At 38.4% G+C, this 17,695-nt stretch overlaps 1 long non-coding RNA gene across 1 annotated transcript; it reads right to left on the minus strand.

Annotated features, from left to right (window-relative positions):
- Positions 1 to 5,421: 5,421 nt before the first annotated feature.
- On the minus strand, positions 5,422 to 17,478 carry LOC123500390. The gene is made up of 3 exons (XR_006673303.1): positions 17,313 to 17,478; positions 5,705 to 5,851; positions 5,422 to 5,544 (listed from the first exon to the last, which is right to left on the minus strand). It is a non-coding gene; the product is annotated as an uncharacterized LOC123500390 (long non-coding RNA).
- Between the last annotated feature and the right edge of the window lie 217 nt (positions 17,479 to 17,695).

Consider the following 17,695-nt stretch of genomic DNA (forward strand, 5'->3'; position numbering starts at 1 on the left):
CTGAAGTTTCTTTTCTGACCGTTCTATAGTAGCCGTGGTAGACGGCCACTTTTCTCCATATGCTAACACAGGTGTTCCTCAGTATTCTGCCCAGTCACCCACTCTCTTTCTATTATTCGTTAATGATCTTAACCAAATATATTGCCCTTTTTACTCTTACGCTGATCACCCAACATCATTCCACGTCCTTTCAGAGACGACCAGCCTTTCAAGACGTCAACAGATTACGCAGGGACGCAACAGGAAGCCTGACATCTGATCTGTCTAAGATTTCTGATTAGAAAGGTGAAAACGTAGTACTGTTCAATCCTCAAAAACTCAATTCCTCAATCTATAATTTCGACACAACGTTCCAGACAACTATCCTCTCTTCTCCAATGACATTCGACTGTCTCCCATTTCTACACTAAAAATTCTCCGTCTGTCTTTTAATCATGTTCTTAAGTGGAAACTTCACATATCATATCTTGCTAAAACAGATTCTTTGAAGTTAGAAGTTCTGAGGTATAAACGCCAGTCTTTCTCGCCCCTTCAGGCTCCAACTGCGAACTCTATACGAGTAGAAGGGCCTTATCTGTTTTATGGAGTACTCTTCGCATGTTTAGGGGCGTAGTGGATAAGGTGATGAGCGTGTGATAGGGCAGATGTCCACACGTAGGTTCAAATCCCACCACATACCACTTTGAAGGTATGCCATATCTCGAGTGGTTTAAAGTTACCTACATGTCACCATGATACCCAGGCTCTAGGTGATTACACCAAAGATGCGCTTGGGTGGTGATATGGGCCTTAATATGGGTACCACTACTCGTACAAATAAAATTGCCTACGCCACTAATGGGCGCAAGCTGAACACCGCTTCCCACATTATACTCTTCAAGAGTGCCTATAGGCGTTATAAGATCATATATATATATATATATATATATATATATATATATATATATATATATATATATATATATATATATATATATATATATATATATATATATATATATATATATATATATATATATATATATATATATATATATATATATATATATATATATATATATATATATATATATATATATATATATATATATATATATATATATATATATATATATATATATATATATATATATATATATATATATATATATATATATATATATATATATATATATATATATATATATATATATATATATATATATATATAATTTTATTAGCCAGTGTGGGATCAAAAGGTTTTCGTTTCTTCAACTACCTTCCTCTGACTAAATGTCTTAGCCTCTTTCTCACCGCAGAAATGCTGATTATCTTTTTATCTTATGTTTATTTTTTATGCAAAATATCCTACTGATCTTGCTAAATGCATGCCTCCCCTGCTGCTATGGCCTTACAGCAAAAAGCTGTCTTTTTCATTTCATCCCTGTTCTGTCATACATTCTAATGCAATACTGAACCAGTATTCTTAATCACACATACCTTTCTTTTGGTAAAATCTGAAACTACCTGCCTATTTCTATATTTCCATCTTCCTATAACTTGACTTCTTTTTAATTGAGAAGTTTCAAGACATTTGTCCCTGATTTCTGGCTAATTTTTTATCAATCGCTATGAATATATATATATATATATATATATATATATATATATATATATATATATATATATATATATATATATATATATATATATATATATATATATATATATATATATATATATATATATATATATATATATATATATATATATATATATATATATATATATATATATATATATATATTTATTTATTTATTTATTTATTTATTTATTTATTTATTTATTTATATATATTTTTTCTCTCTTATTTAGTTACCTTTTAACTATATTTTTTTTCCTAGATATTTGACTTACCGTACGGGATATACAATTCATTTTCATCAGTTGTTGAATAGTTATAATAACGTCCGACAAGCTGAATTTCTCTTTTCCCGTTGTTGCAGTGTAGGCAGAGACGATACACATCCACTGTAATGAAATATTTCCCCTTGAAAATAAATAAATAAATAAATGTATAACAGTTAATTAAGACGATATCAACACCTACGATACAACAGGTAATAAAAAAATAAGACAAAAAATACAGTAGAGTTCTTTCTATCGTCTGACCAATCTCTAAAAAAATAAAGAAAATGTGTTATGTATTTAATTTTAAAGATGCTTACAGAAGGATGAGGGAGAATATATATCTACCGCACTTCACCCAAGACTCACCATACCAATGCAACCGCTATATTATTAAAGAAAGCCACAATATAAAATATAGTGTACACAATGATCCACAGACCCGCCCAAACCTCGCTACAGCTCCTCATCATGGTAGTTGTTTTTGGTCGTATAAGATATTACCTAAAAAGCTTTTAGCTCCGTGTAGGATGCTTACTTTAATAAGGGAATGCAATCGTGTTAAATACTAAATATGACTACAGCTGTAAGCATAACAGCGTCTCAAGTGTCTCATCTCATGGAAAAGTTGCCTTTTGTGGTGGTCTCCTGCGCACTGCACCTTAGCCTTCTCGAAGCCAGGCCACCGCAACGCTCCCTTATGCTATGTCAAATCCAAAATAGAATGCACCTTGGAAACTACTTCGAATATCACTCGCCTATACCACAGAGTCCGATCCCATGTACCGCTCTCACCACCTGGATGAAACTCTATCATACCTACTCGGTCGTTGAATAGGGAGCAGAAGGCGAGGAAATTGCGTCCTCCAGCGGAAGAGTGAAGACGTGCTCGACCTGAGGCGTATATCAGCAACATTTTGAATAATGGGTGCAGTAGATGGCGGAGGGAGTGAAATCCTAGGCTCTACCTCGGACTCCGGCACCACCGTCGTAGGCGGCCTAACCTACATACACATCCAGTGGCGACAGAGCTGCTGCTTTAGTGAATCGGCTGGCGGACAGGGTGGATGTTAGGGGATTTTTTGGAAGCGCTGCGGCACAATCCACACACAGGTGGACAATATTCACTTGTTAGAGGATGTAGGGAGTTCTCTGGAGTAGTAAGTAGTAATCAATTTATTAATCAATGAGTACTCATAAATTTCCAAATGAAAACGCATTCTGACTTTGATTATGTGCAGATCTTGAATCTTGAAGCCTTCAATATTTACCACAAGTCTTTAGTTTTCTTGTCCTTTGTTTCCCATTCTAGTGAAATAGCCTTTAACAATGCGATCATCCACTGTCTAAGGAAATTGGCGCAAAACCCTACTCGTAATCTGGATAGTATTAAAGATAGGCAAATCATACAAGAACTAACCCTAACCTCCAATGCCCCTGTTTATGCTGCTACCCTTTTTTTTTTTTTTGACTCCCTCGATCCCAAATTGATATCTGTATCCGAACTTATTGTTCTAATCCCTTATCAAGATCCCCTAAATATTGTACTACAGCCGTCAGTGTACCTCGAGTCACCATGATGAACAGATCAACAGTGTAGGGCTGGGTAAGATTCGGTAATTTGAGTATTCACGATTCCAAACAGTTGGAAACGATTTCACGGGCTGACTCAGGCTCAACTCCCACCCTGCTCCGCACTAAGAGGGAGGAAAGCTATTCATTGTTTATCAAGGGTTTTTATTTGCAGTCTCTCTCTCTCTCTCTCTCTCTCTCTCTCTCTCTCTCTCTCTCTTAACAATAATTTGAATAGCAAACTGTTTCAGATAAGCTTTTTTTTTTATTATTATCTATCTAAAGCATTCGACACTATTTCCAGCAATATCCTTTTGCACAAATTGTCAGTATACTGTATCAGTGATCATGCTCACACATGACTCAGTAGTTACTTAAATAATAGGAAACAATATGCCTCATTCAACAATGTATCACTGTATTACTTTTGGTGTACCACAAGGATCTATTCTTCTTCCTCGACTCTTCCTCATATAAACAAATGGCATTGTTTGTGGTAGTAATGTACTTAAATTCATACTTTTTTTTTGCTGACGGTACCAGCATCTTCATTCAAGATAGAAATATTTCAAATATTTCAACTGTATTTTAATACAGAGCTAAATTAAGTTTCTAAAAGGATTATGAGCAACAAACTAACTCTAGATATTGACAAAACCTGTTTTATGTCTTGATATCCAGTCCACTCATGATTCGTCCAGTGCAAACATTAATAAAAATAAATAATTTATCAATACAGGAGTTCCTCGAACTTAGATTTTTTGGAATGACCATCAATAACTTAAATTAAAGTGGAAAAATAACATCGATCATGTAAAATCTAAAGTATCTTTTATAACAGGCATAATGTATCATTTAAGTAACTATCTAAGTATAAATTGTTTACATCTAGTGCACTATGCTTTGATATATCTTCAGCTTATTTGTTGTTCAGCTATATGGGGGGAGCATACAAAACATTAACAGACAGCTTATTTGTGACAAAAAGAAAAAAAAATACTACAAATTATGATCACACATATTGCATTTTCAAAGATTTGAAAAAGTTAAAACTTCCAGACATTATTTACCTACACACTTTTTATTTGTATAAAAATCTATATACTCACTATCCATAGAAATTGGCTTCACAACAATACCCCGCAATGTAATTCGCAGACAACACAATCTACGTATACCACTGTGCAAGACAACACATGCTCGACAGAGTGTATTAACTAGAGGAAGTAAACACTGGAATGCCTTGCCAGATGAGATTATCCTTTGACAGAATTTAAAAAAATATATATAATAATAATCCAGAAAATTTTTGAAAAACGTAATGAGTCGTGATTTTTCTTTATTCATGTTATTGTTTCATATTCTATTGTTACTTCTACTGTTTCTGCATTATACAAAACATTCACATCCTATTTGTTTACTTTGTATTAATTTATACAAAATATTATAAATCAATTGTTACTTACGTTGTATTACTATGATACACAAATCTTAATTTATGTTTGTTATATAATAGTGTAGCCTTAATTATTATGGCCACATAGTTGTAAACTGTGTTTTTATGCACTATTTTTGGGTCCTTCTAAAAATATCGCTTCTTGGACCTGTAGCCTTAAGTTATGTTCTTCAAGTTTCACCTAAAATGTATTTTGAATGGCCTAGTAAACATATCAAAATCAATATCAATCTCTCTCTCTCTCTCTCTCTCTCTCTCTCTCTCTCTCTCTCTCTATATATATATATATATATATATATATATATATATATATATATATATATATATATATATATATATATATATATATATATATATATATATATATATATATATATATATATATATATATATATATATATATATATATATATATATATATATATATATATATATAACTTTGCTCCAGGTGTATGATCTGATAATTTTACACATTAATACTACCAGCATTCTTCTGAAGGGTCAGGTAGACGGCATGAACTGTGTTGCGGAAACTGGAGTGGAGCAACACGTAATCCAGCAGTTTTTCTTCACCCACTACAACTACCCGAGTGTCAGGGAGTTTCCAAAATCCCGTCTCTTCCAACAACCTGCATGTAACATCCAGTTTGGTTATATATATATATATATATATATATATATATATATATATATATATATATATATATATATATATATATATAATTGTATAATCAACATAATATAATAATGATTCAGCATTCAATTTTAACAAGTCATTGCATCAGATACCTGAGTATTTTCGTGACGATGGGCAATGTGTTGCCAACCTCAAGAACAAATCCACGACAAGTACAGGCGAAGTCTCCCAATAAAGCCTTAAAAAACGTCAAATGGTCCACCAAATTCGACATCACTACAAAGCCTTTTGTTGTCTCACTAAAACATGGAGAACGTATTCTATCAAAAACAAAAATCTCTTATTCGAACATTCTAAATATATGATTTGTGAGTGATGTATTTGAAGGGTAAAACTGAAGGAAACTGTAACAGAGATTGAACACATAACACATAAACCTATAATTAAAAAGTTTGCAGTAGACAAATAAGAATTTGAAGTTCAGTAAGATATCAAAATGAGAAGAAGAACATTTCTTATTTGAAAGGAAGGAAATAAAAATGAAAAGGAAGTAAGCTGGTGGTAGCTGAAATTTCTTTTTTCCTTTTTTTTCAGATTAGTTAATATTAATGACACATGCACTCACACACACACACACACACACACACACACACACACACACACACACACACACACACACACACACACACACACACACACACACACACACACAGAAACAAACAAACAAACAAACAAGCACAAATATTCGGCCTGGTAGCGCAGACATTAGCGAACCCGATTTACATTCAAGATGGCCTGAGTTTGAATTCTGGGTAAGGATAATAATCTTTGGACATACTTCCTGGTTCTCCTATAGGTGTAAAATACTTGATACTCGTATAAGTTGTAAGTTGCGAACCGGTGCTAGGTGTGAGATGCAAAACCCTTACGAAAGTAAAATACATATGAGGAGATATGTCCCTCCTGGGATTAGTTTACTAAGATGACCAGCTTTATTTGGCAGCCACATTATCAAACTGTAATATAAATCAATAAAATTAATGCATTCTTAATCTTATTGTTTGCTTTCTTTGATTTTCTTTCTTCTCAACCAGAAGAATCCTGTATTAAATGCAAGTAAACGTCAATGAATGGCATGGCCATAATGCCTCTCGACTGCATAAGGGAGGAATCATTAAGACAGACATGTAAGCTTGTGGCCAATCCTTAGCTTAAATTGAAGATAAATCACCGCTAATCTCACTAAGTTACAGCCGTGGGTCAAGATCGAAGACGCGCCTCTACAACAAAGTCAACTACATTACCACAAAGATATCCATACTCTGGAAGACATTACTGGACAGTAATCTTTAGGTCCCCTGCAGTGTTTCTGCACATTACTAGCGAGAGGAATTGCAGCCCATGACTAAGCCTGCGAAAACTGGCAGCTTTATCTCACAGCTAGGGGAGACGGTGGCGTAGTGGATAAGGTGATGAACGTGGGATCGGACAGAGGTCCACGCGTAGGTTCGAATCCCATCAAATACGGCCTTGCTACTTTTCCATTTGTCGAGTGGTTTGAAGTTACTTACATGTCACCATGATACCCAGGTTCTAGGTGATTACTCCCAAGATGCGCTTGGTGGTGATATGGACCCTAATATGGGTAATACTGTAAATAAAATTGCCTGTGCCACTGATGGGTGAAAGCTTAAAAGCGCTTCCAAAACTCTTCAAGTTACCTACAGGCACTATAAGCCAAGACATATAAAAATAAAATCTGGAATTAGAATAGTCCTGACTGCAATAAAACTAATTGAAGGAAACGAAGCAAACAAAGAAAATGTCTTGCATTTCCGTCCAGCCCCGACAACAACCATTATGTGCTTGTCCACTAACCTCGGGCATGTTTGTTGGTTACAAATCACTAAGTGCCCGTTTGACATCGTTTTAGTTATGATAAGCCAACTGCTTTTCATTTCTTCCTTCCTTTTCAGTGTCCTCCCTTAATACTCTAATGGGTAGGCATCTCTACTAGTGTGTCCTTGCTACCAGTGAATTCCTCGTCTTCAACATGGGAACGTTTCACTCTTCTCTTTCCACACTTTGCCCCTTTTTACTGTGTCTAGCTGTTGGGTCTTCCCTTTCCTTCTCTTCTCTGATCCATTTTCTGTGACGAGGATGTTTTGCATGTTGATTTTTTTGCATATAAGTTGTCCTCGTGGACAAGGGAAGGAACTTGTTGATGCCCACCTTACCCTTCTACCATTTAGTCCTTCCCACCCGTCTCTGTCCTTTCTCTGGAAAGGGAAGAAAGAATTATCACAGGAAAAATAAATGAATCGTGGGAAATAATTTAGAAGTTTTACCTGTAGGTGAAAAATATTCCCTTAATCTGCAGGTAGAATAAAACCAACACATAGTCCCAAAGGACCCCATTAGATCCTAGCCGGCGGCAGTAAAACCCTAGTGGACGTTGGCTGTCTCCTAAAATGTGAATCGTCTATATATAGCTTCTGCCGCCTACTGGTGTGCAGCATAAATTTAGTTACACCGCATTTTGTTACGTTTTGACAGCATCTTTATATAGACTCTACCGCAATTTCGCGCCGTGTTTACAAGTTTCTCAAATCAAACTTTAGGCTTTAAAGTGAAATTTCTTTATATGTTTACTAGAATAATGGAGTCACTCACACCCACATTAAAAATGTGTCCAGGACTTGTGACCTGGATGTGGTTTCCTCCACCCTCCCAATTTTTTTGTTTTTGTTTTTGCTTTTCAGTTATGTGATGGTTTCCTCTCTTACTAACTCATCATCTAAATCATGCGCTAGAATCAGCTGTAAATCCTCATCAGTGATTCTCCTCCTTGTAGGAAGCATGGTTGTGCCTAAAATTCCCAAATATGTCCAAGAAATAATACTATATTGGTGGAATGACAGGCAGACAGGAGCACTCCACCCTGCCTGAAAGCTGGGAACAGAGTGTGGTATGAGTGTGAGAAGTCACGTACACCAAGGCCACTCTTGACTTGCCAGTTATCATTTTTGTGGCTCGGGGGCACTCACACGTGGCCGTCTATATATAGTCGATGCTTAGAAATACAAGGGATAAATTTTGGAGACGAGTCTATATATAGTCATCCCGCAAATTTTGATACAATCAGGACCGTCTATATATAGTTCCACCGCTAAGGGTTAAGTCTTCGAACCTTTGATAAAACTTTGTATAAGAGGCAAATTTCTAAACATTTATTCCTTTCTTTTGCGTAATTTTCTTGTACCTGGAAAATGTGTGGTAACTAAGTGGGATTGTTATTATTCCTTTCTTTATATTGCCCATTGCCAGCTTTCTTCTCTTAAATAAAAAAAAAAGGAGACTTCCAAATAGACTTCGTTCCACGACTGGAATTTCTCCATACTTCCTTCAAAAGGTTAGTGTCAACTACGGCTGCAGACATGTTAGCGGCTCTCCGCCTTACCACTACTAGACAGTATGAATCCAACTGGAAAGCCTTCCAGTTTTTTTTTTCAGTCAGAAAGGGCACCATGAGGTCTCAGAATCCGTAGCCCTGTATTTCCTCTCTTCTCTGGCCAAAGACATGAGTTCTGCTACAGTCTCCAGCCCACCACCCCCCTCCAGCGGCACTAGTTGATCCCAACAAGTATAGTAGGGGCATTGTCCTGGACCGACGCTCGGTTGCAATCATGAAGAGGGGATTATTTTACCAAACACTCCCCTCCCCCACAAACAGTTACATAGAAAAGTTCTAGAGCTTTTAGAGGACCTCAGTACAACGTTGAGGCGCCGACGACTAGAATATGTCAAGGTTACCCTGCGGATATGTGTAGCCTAGGAAAGTTTTTTTTTTTCTTTTTATCCCATGGGTAAAACTAGTCTAGTCCATTTTCTCATTCCCTTGGGCCAGAATTCACCCCTAACAAATTAAGCTGGGATAGTTCTGACTAGACCATATTGATTGTGGGGTCAACTGGTGCAGCCATATTTATCATTATATAAGTACACACACAAAAAAAAAAAAATCAGATAACTATCATGATAAAAACTTTCAGAAGTACCGGCAAAGTAAGTTGATACAAATTGAAGGTGGGGATAAATGTAAAACGTAGCAAACAGGAACAGGCGTTCCCTCGCAAACACACACACACACACACTTGACCTCTCGTGAGAGAAGGACGTGTGCCACTGGAGCTCTGTATAGCGGCTGCGGCCAACCTGGTGGCCCTCTCCCCACCTCCTAGCCACCCCTCCCGAGCGTTAGGCTAACTCTTAGAGTCGTCAGCATCAGACTCCCCATGGTGTACTCTGGGCATTACTGAACAGTGAGAGTGAATGTGCATCTGTGCAATGTAGACAATGTGTATCCCAACCTACCGCTACGAACATGACCACCTCCTCCGACACACACGAGGAGCATGCTACCCACCATCTAACACCATCCAGTGTCTAAAAACACTGTTTCTGTATCGGGGATCACGAGGCGGCAGAAGTGTGGTTCGTCCCATCAAGGTTATAGTGACACACAAAAACAGACAAAACAGGTAAGGAGAAGCAAGAAAACACTCGAGTGAAAATATCTCGCCAGTAGTTACGAATTAATTGTAACAGTGAGATCAACCCGTGCGGACATTGTGGCAATCACTGAGGCGTGGTAAATAGTACTGGAAGTGATCATGATGCAAGAGTTTCAACTCTTCCACCATCTAAGATCAGAGAGAAGAGGTGGGGGCATGGCTGCTTACTGTCGCTCCACTCTCAATAACTCACCTCCTGGTGGCTGTCCCCCCCGGAGTGGAGACCCTCTGGGTACGAGTGATTCCATACTCCCACCCATGAGACGAAGCCTCCATCATCCTCTGTGTTGCATACCACCATCCACGTGCCCCCACAACACACCTACTCAGTGAGCACATAATAAACACGGCTCACACTCTCAGAATGAAATATCTTGCTGCCAAGCTGGTTATCTGCGGAGATTTTAACAGACTAGATGTGAGTGAAATTCTACACCATTTCACCTAATCCAAGTCGTTTACTTCCCCACAGTCCAACAAGCCAAACTCGACCTTATCATGACTGACCTACATCAGCTCTACTCCTCCCCCCCACCCCCTACCCCCTGGGGCACGTAGCACTCACCTCTCCATCCTGTGGTCACCTGCACCCACCACCTCACCCCTATACTCCAAGGTCATCAAGATCTACCGATCTATGATTGACTCTGCCCTAAGGTTGTTTGGACAGTGGGTAACCGAACACCCTCGGAATGAGGTGCTACAAGTGAAAGACGTACTACATACCAAGTGGAGCAACTTTGTTTGCACCACATCAGCAGCCTTTTTACCACTACTTCCCAGCAACGAGAATCACAGTGCACCCATCTGATGTCCCGTGGATGACGCCCCGCATTAAAAGGCTCATCAAACAGAGAAACTGGGCCTTCCAGACCTGCCCACCTTCCATACCTGCCCAATACAATACAGGAAACTAAGGAACAAAGTGAGTGATACAGGCGATCAAGATAGCGAAAGCAAGTCTTTACCCAAACACAATTCATCAATTCAAGTTCAGCAACGACAGACAGTGGTATGATGAGATTAAGGCTTTGAGTGGTCTACAAAAACAATCCTCTCCTTTTTCTTGTACCTCACATCTCCCCGCTGAGGCAGCAGCAGACGAGATGAATAGCCACTTTGCCACGATCTGTCAAACATTCCCGCCCCTTCACCCCTCAAGTCTCCTTGCCTACCTCCCTGCTCCCTCCCCTCCTCCAGCTGTCCAGGTGATGGATGTCTACAAGAGAATTCTGAAACTCAAGCCTCGGTCAACCACCCCTACTGACCTACCCATTTACAGCCCACAATCACTAAATGATTTTAGGCCAGTCGCTATCACACCCATCTCTAGCCTCATCTGTGAAGACTTTGTGTTTGACTGGGCATACAACAAAATCAGTTCCTTCTTAGACATTCACCAATTTGCCAATATCAGAGCAACCTCTACACCTCACTACCTAATCAGCTTCTTTGACTTCATTCAGTCACCTGGACAAACGGAACACCTCTAGCAGTCGCTTTTGTAGACTTCAAAAAAGCTTTTGATCTGGTTGACCACACTGTTGTCATTAACAAAGCCATCAGACTGGGTCTCCCCTTTCACCTGACAGCACGGCTGGCTTACTTCCTCACGGGACGCCGGCAAGCTGTACTTTTTCAAAAACACACAATCACTTACCAACAACTAACGTGTGGCGTCCCTCAGGGCACTAAGATGGGTCCACTCTGCTTCCTGATACTGATTAATGTCGCTCTGACAAACACCCCTCACCGCTGGAAGTATGTGGATGATTGCACCGTGGGTGTGTCACTTCACAACAAACACCCAGACTACTCAGCACGTTGAACAGCCTGCAGGAGTGGTCGGCGGAAAGCAGGATGACAATCAACCACACCAAAACTGTATAAATGCATATCTGTACCTCGTCGGCGGCAGTGTCCCTCATCCCCCACAACTATCCCTGGGTCCTCACCCTCTCCAAATAGTTCGGTCAGCCAAGCTGCTCGGAGTCACAGGGGACGATCAGCTGACATGGAAATTACACGTTACTGCCACAGTGATATCGGCAGTTTACAGACTCTACATGCTGCGCAGACCTAAGTCACTGGACACCCTCCATCTCTCCACACTGGCAACCAGACACCAAACAGCCCTCGTCAAGATGGATAGAGGCCTGCTCCGTCACTCACGGCTACGACACCTTCTTTCACCTGACGCTCCCCAACTAATCCATACCACACGACACACAAACGTGGTCATGCCACTAAAGGCCCCAAGAACTGACCGTTATCATCATAGTGCTATCCCCTCCATGGTGCGAACCATACATAGCTAAGTTAAGGTTTTAATCTTGAATATCCCTTAATCCCCATAATGTACATCTTCATGTAATGCTATCCCCATGGTGCGAACCATAAACAAGCATAAACAACTAAGTTAAGGTTCTAATCTTAAGTTTCCCTCAATCCACATATGTACATTTTCAGTATGTATGTACTGCAATTGATAAACCGTATTATTATTATTATTATTATTATTATTATTATTATTATTATTATTATTATTATTACACACACACACACACACACACACACACACACACACACACACAAACACAGGAAAACGCGCTCTTGCGCACACACACACGCTCATACCTTTCCCTTGTAAACTCTGGAACTCTTTGCCTGCTTCTGTATTTCCTTGTGCCTATGACTTGATATATGTCTCTGAATTTTGGCTAATTTTTCTTCAATCTTTAGGGGGAATTAGTATTTTAAATAGGCCTTTATCGGAAACATTAAAACACACACACACACACACACACACACACACACACACACACCGAAATGATACTTTACTAAGCCTTCCATTAAAGCTATTTGTGATCTCGTTGAACGTTTCCCTTTGTGTCTTACGACTCAAGGGGACAGTCACAGCTTGCCCTCTAAAGACAACTCTCCTTCTTCACTGAAAACTTCATGCATTTACCGCATATACACCCTTCACTTGAAATTCAAAATAAAGAAAAAAATGGGACTCCAAACCCAGCCGCGGCGTCCCCTTATGGGGAGGGGACCCAGGTCAGACTCCTTTCCTGATAACGACCCCAAATGCTTTGACACCTCCTTCAACTTTTTTCTAAATTAATTTCTGCAACAATCGCGGTCTTAGATCTAATTTTCAATCTGTGGAACACCACATCCACTCTACTAAACCTCATTTTCTTTTCCTCACCGAAACACAGCTGTCTAAGGCAACTGTCAGTAGCCTCTTTTCTGTTCCCTCCTACTTTCTCTCTTCTCATTTTCCTTTCAAAGCTGGATGTTGCGTCTATGTTCGTCTCATGCCCACGCTCTTGAATATTCCGAATTTTCCACCATCTAGCTTCGACTCATCATGGTAACATGTAGGTAACTTTAATTAAACATCTTAACAAATGGCATAGCATCAAAGCAGTATGTGGTGGGATTTGCACTTACGCATGGACGTCTGCCCGATCCCACGCTCACCACCTTCTCCACTACTCCAACACCTCCCTAAATTCTATTGTTATGTTAATTATTCATGTGACATCTTACATAACTTTAAAAAAATGTCTTTCCATTCAACAGCAGTTATGGTTGGCAATGCGTTGGATGGCCCACGTTACAGGGATTGGTTTGTCAATCTCTACTTCGGTTAACTTGTTTCTTCCTTCCATCTCATATATTTCAATGTGTCTTTCTTGTAATGTCTTGTTGCAAGTTTCCTTTAAAAATAACTTACATTAATTTTATTACCTTGTTTTTTTTACATTGATCTCTTTCTATAAACAAATCTCGTTAGCATACATTGTAAAAATGTTTAAGACTTTAAATATATCTGGTAACTTCAGGTAAGTTAATATTATCACATATGCATTTAACTTTCCTTCTTAATCCATATCCATCATCTACATACACTTAAATGATAAACCATGCCTTGCAGTAGTTCAGCGTGGGGTGGCTGTGTCACACCAGTTTCCCTGACGCTCTCAACACAGTCTCCTTGGTACATCATATCTGTTTCACTGGCTGTGTCACCTGTCTTCTTGGTGCAGCAGTTGGGTGATACTTCTCTAAAATCACCTAAGAACTTGAAGTGATTTGAAAAATGCCTAGTCCACTTCATAAATCCGCGAGTCACCAGCTTAGAAGAAGTACTACGCAATGGAACAACTTCAGGGTAGCGACTGGTCTTATCCATTTTTTGGTAAATATATATTTTCCTGAGAAGTCTTCGGCAGGGTATCTAGCTTTGTTCACTAGCACACAAGAAAGTGGACTGTCACATACAGACAGGGATTTTAGAGGATAAACATGAATTCTTTAATTCAGCTTTCCTACCTTTTGCCATAGAGGAAAAGTCCTATAAAACTTCACCACATCCTTTCACATTCCCAGTCAGTAGAAATTCGAACGGATGCGCTGTAAAGTTTTCCTAACGCCTAGGTAACTTGATAGAGGTATACCATGAGCAAACTCCAAAATCGTTTGGCAACTGGGCCCTGGAACTACAACCTCAGGTACATTCCACATACTGTGATAGTTAGATAGATGTTGAGGTCGCCATCTTCTCCACAATATACCCTTGTGCAGGTAAAAGCAGTTACCCAGCTCCATCTGAATTTCATGGTAGGCTGTGAAAAGGCCAGAGATATTCATTACTTCGTCCTCTGTTTGATCGGATGTCGGCATCATTGAGTCTGAGGACAGTGAAGGAGTTCTCTGGTAGTATGGAGACCTTGACCATACTCCGAGTAATACCACATATCAGGAAGGTGTCAGGCAGATCCGCTTCTAGAATTCCACAACTTGGTCAACCAGACATCACAAGATCCCCAGACTTCACACACTCTCCACACAAGTCGTTACCTAATAGAAGGTCGATCCTGGGAACCTTAAGTTATTCAGCCACGCCCACGAAAGCTCTAACTCGATACAACTCACAATGCACGCAGGTCCATATTTACTAATTGAACAAAGAAAGGGCCACCACCAATTGTTAATGCAACATATCTGTCAGTTAGGCACTGACCAGGGTTAGGATTCTGGAGCAAGTTTCGGAGGTGCCAGTATCACGCAGGACCTTCACAAGATATTCATTACCATTGAGCTTGACCGTTCCCATGGAAAGGAAGGGCATATATGACGTGAGAGGGGAATTAAAACATGGATAGTGTTCCACTTGTTCATATTTACATGTCTACATTACATAATGCTACAGGATAGTTTCCCTCCCCTCGAGCCTCAACATTTCCAGGGACTCACAGTAGATATTGCAGCTAAGACATTCACTTCACTTTCATTTCGCCGTTACCGGAAACATTGAAACTCTAAATGTCCAGAGTTTTTACAGAAATGGCCCTAAACGTGTTAGGAAAAAATATTACCTTGCTTCGGATCTGGAGGAGACTGTACAAACTTAGACTTAAGGGGATTGATTGATAACGTTAGTACTCTTCTCAAAGCTATTGTCATTTTTAGAGGGAGCAAAAGACTTGTTGAACCTTTTATTGAGAACGTAATCGTCTGGTTTGGTTCCGCTTCATTAAGCCTATGAACTTGTTTGTCACGTATAAATGAAGCTACTTGTGGCTCTATCTCTCACAGGACACTTTCAAGCAAGATTAATTCATTTTGTGTTTCGAAAGTTTTTAAGATACTACTGTGGAGCTAACAACTGAAAATTTAATCATGTCATGCATAAAATGACAGTGGGACTGAACATTACATTTGTGAACTTTCCTGAAGGTCTGAATATATTCCCCTGGCCTTATTTGGTAAGCATCAAGAACGGCACCTTTCAGGCGTCCATAGTCTTGACGTAAAACAGGATCTACAGAAACATGTGTGGCCTGTGCTTTCCCAACCAGTAGAGGCTGAATAATAACGGGCCAATGATCTTGCGGCCACTCCATACCCCGTGCAAGCTCTTTAAAGTAAACGAAGAAATCATTAATAAAACTTCCTTCAAAGCTTTTTTAAGAGGGTAGTTTGCCAATAATAAAAAGTGGAATGAGATATGGCCCCCTTTGAGGTTGTTGTAGTTGGGCCATTCGAAATTCGTGGTCCAATTTTAACTTTTGTAACTCCAAATATTCTGCAGCACTCAAAATAAGCGGAGGAACAGATGGGGTTTTCACTGGCTCTGCAGTTTGTTTTGCCTCCTTATTATCATGATCGTCTGGGGGAACACTATCCTGAACAACTCTAATTAGATTACTTTGGAAAGGAAAGTTTTGTCCTTTTTTAGCACTAGGATCTACTTTCAGTTGGCTTGCGAGCACATAAGGACATACATCTTTCCTTGAGAAGTTTATTCCAGAGACGGTTGAATTATTATTTGAAAATGCCTTAACATTGTGGTGGTTTCCATCATTATGTAGGGGTGGAGACCTACATATATATATATATATATATATATATATATATATATATATATATATATATATATATATATATATATATATATATATATATATATATATATATATATATATATATATATATATATATATATATATATATATATATATATATATATATATATATATATATATATATATATATATATACAAACTTATAAATAAAGACATAAAAAATAATAGTGTAATGATAATGTAATGATAATAATAACAGTGATATAGAGATCTTAATTATACCTGGAGTACTGTTAAAACAACAATGAAGGCGACCGAAGGTCAGTGAGGAAGCCCAAGGTTTGCACTATATGGGAATTATTTAGGCCAGGAAATATGACGTGAAAATTTAATAGTCTGCAGTGAAGCAAGAAAATAACATGTTATTTGTTTTATTATATAATGAAGTAAATATATGCTTAGATATCCATTAATTATGACTTTTTTTATTATTTTTGAGGTGTACATATTACCCTTTAGTAAATTATCGATATATCTATTTTTTTACAATGTGGTCTGTAGTATATTGTAAACACGAAAAAAAATAAAACTATTTGAGCTAACTACCATCTATACAGTATTGTTTTTTTTTTGTCTAAGTTGGTAAACTACATTTCTTTAAAGGTTATTATATTTGTACAAGAAAACAATGATCTCATGAAAAAAAAGAAATATTGAAATTTTATAATAAGAGAGAGAGAGAGAGAGAGAGAGAGAGAGAGAGAGAGAGAGAGAGAGAGAGAGAGAAAGAGAGAGAGCATTACCTTTTTCCAAAACGGAACGATGATGACTGGTGGATCGGGCTAAGCAGCACCACATGGCATTCAGAAAGATGGGCGTTCACTACGTGGCTAATTATTTTTTCCGCGAGATGAGCAGTTTCTTGTTTGGTGAAACCAATGCAACACACCAAAACATAGAGGATCTGCACCCTCACCAACATGCCCCTCATCTCCAGAAAGAAAGAATGATTAAAAAGTAGTTTCGGTCTTCAAGTATTACTGAACAAGCAACAAATACAATAACAGTAACAACAGCAGTAATAACAGGGAATTGAACACACACATCACTGACAACAACAATAACAATGATAACGATATCACCACAAGCATCGATAGCAGCAGCTGTAGCAATAACAACTACAGCA

The sequence above is a fragment of the Portunus trituberculatus genome, unplaced genomic scaffold, assembly GCF_017591435.1.
Source record: "Portunus trituberculatus isolate SZX2019 unplaced genomic scaffold, ASM1759143v1 PGA_scaffold_209__1_contigs__length_78825, whole genome shotgun sequence".
In the NCBI taxonomy this organism is placed as follows: Eukaryota; Metazoa; Arthropoda; class Malacostraca; order Decapoda; family Portunidae; genus Portunus; species Portunus trituberculatus.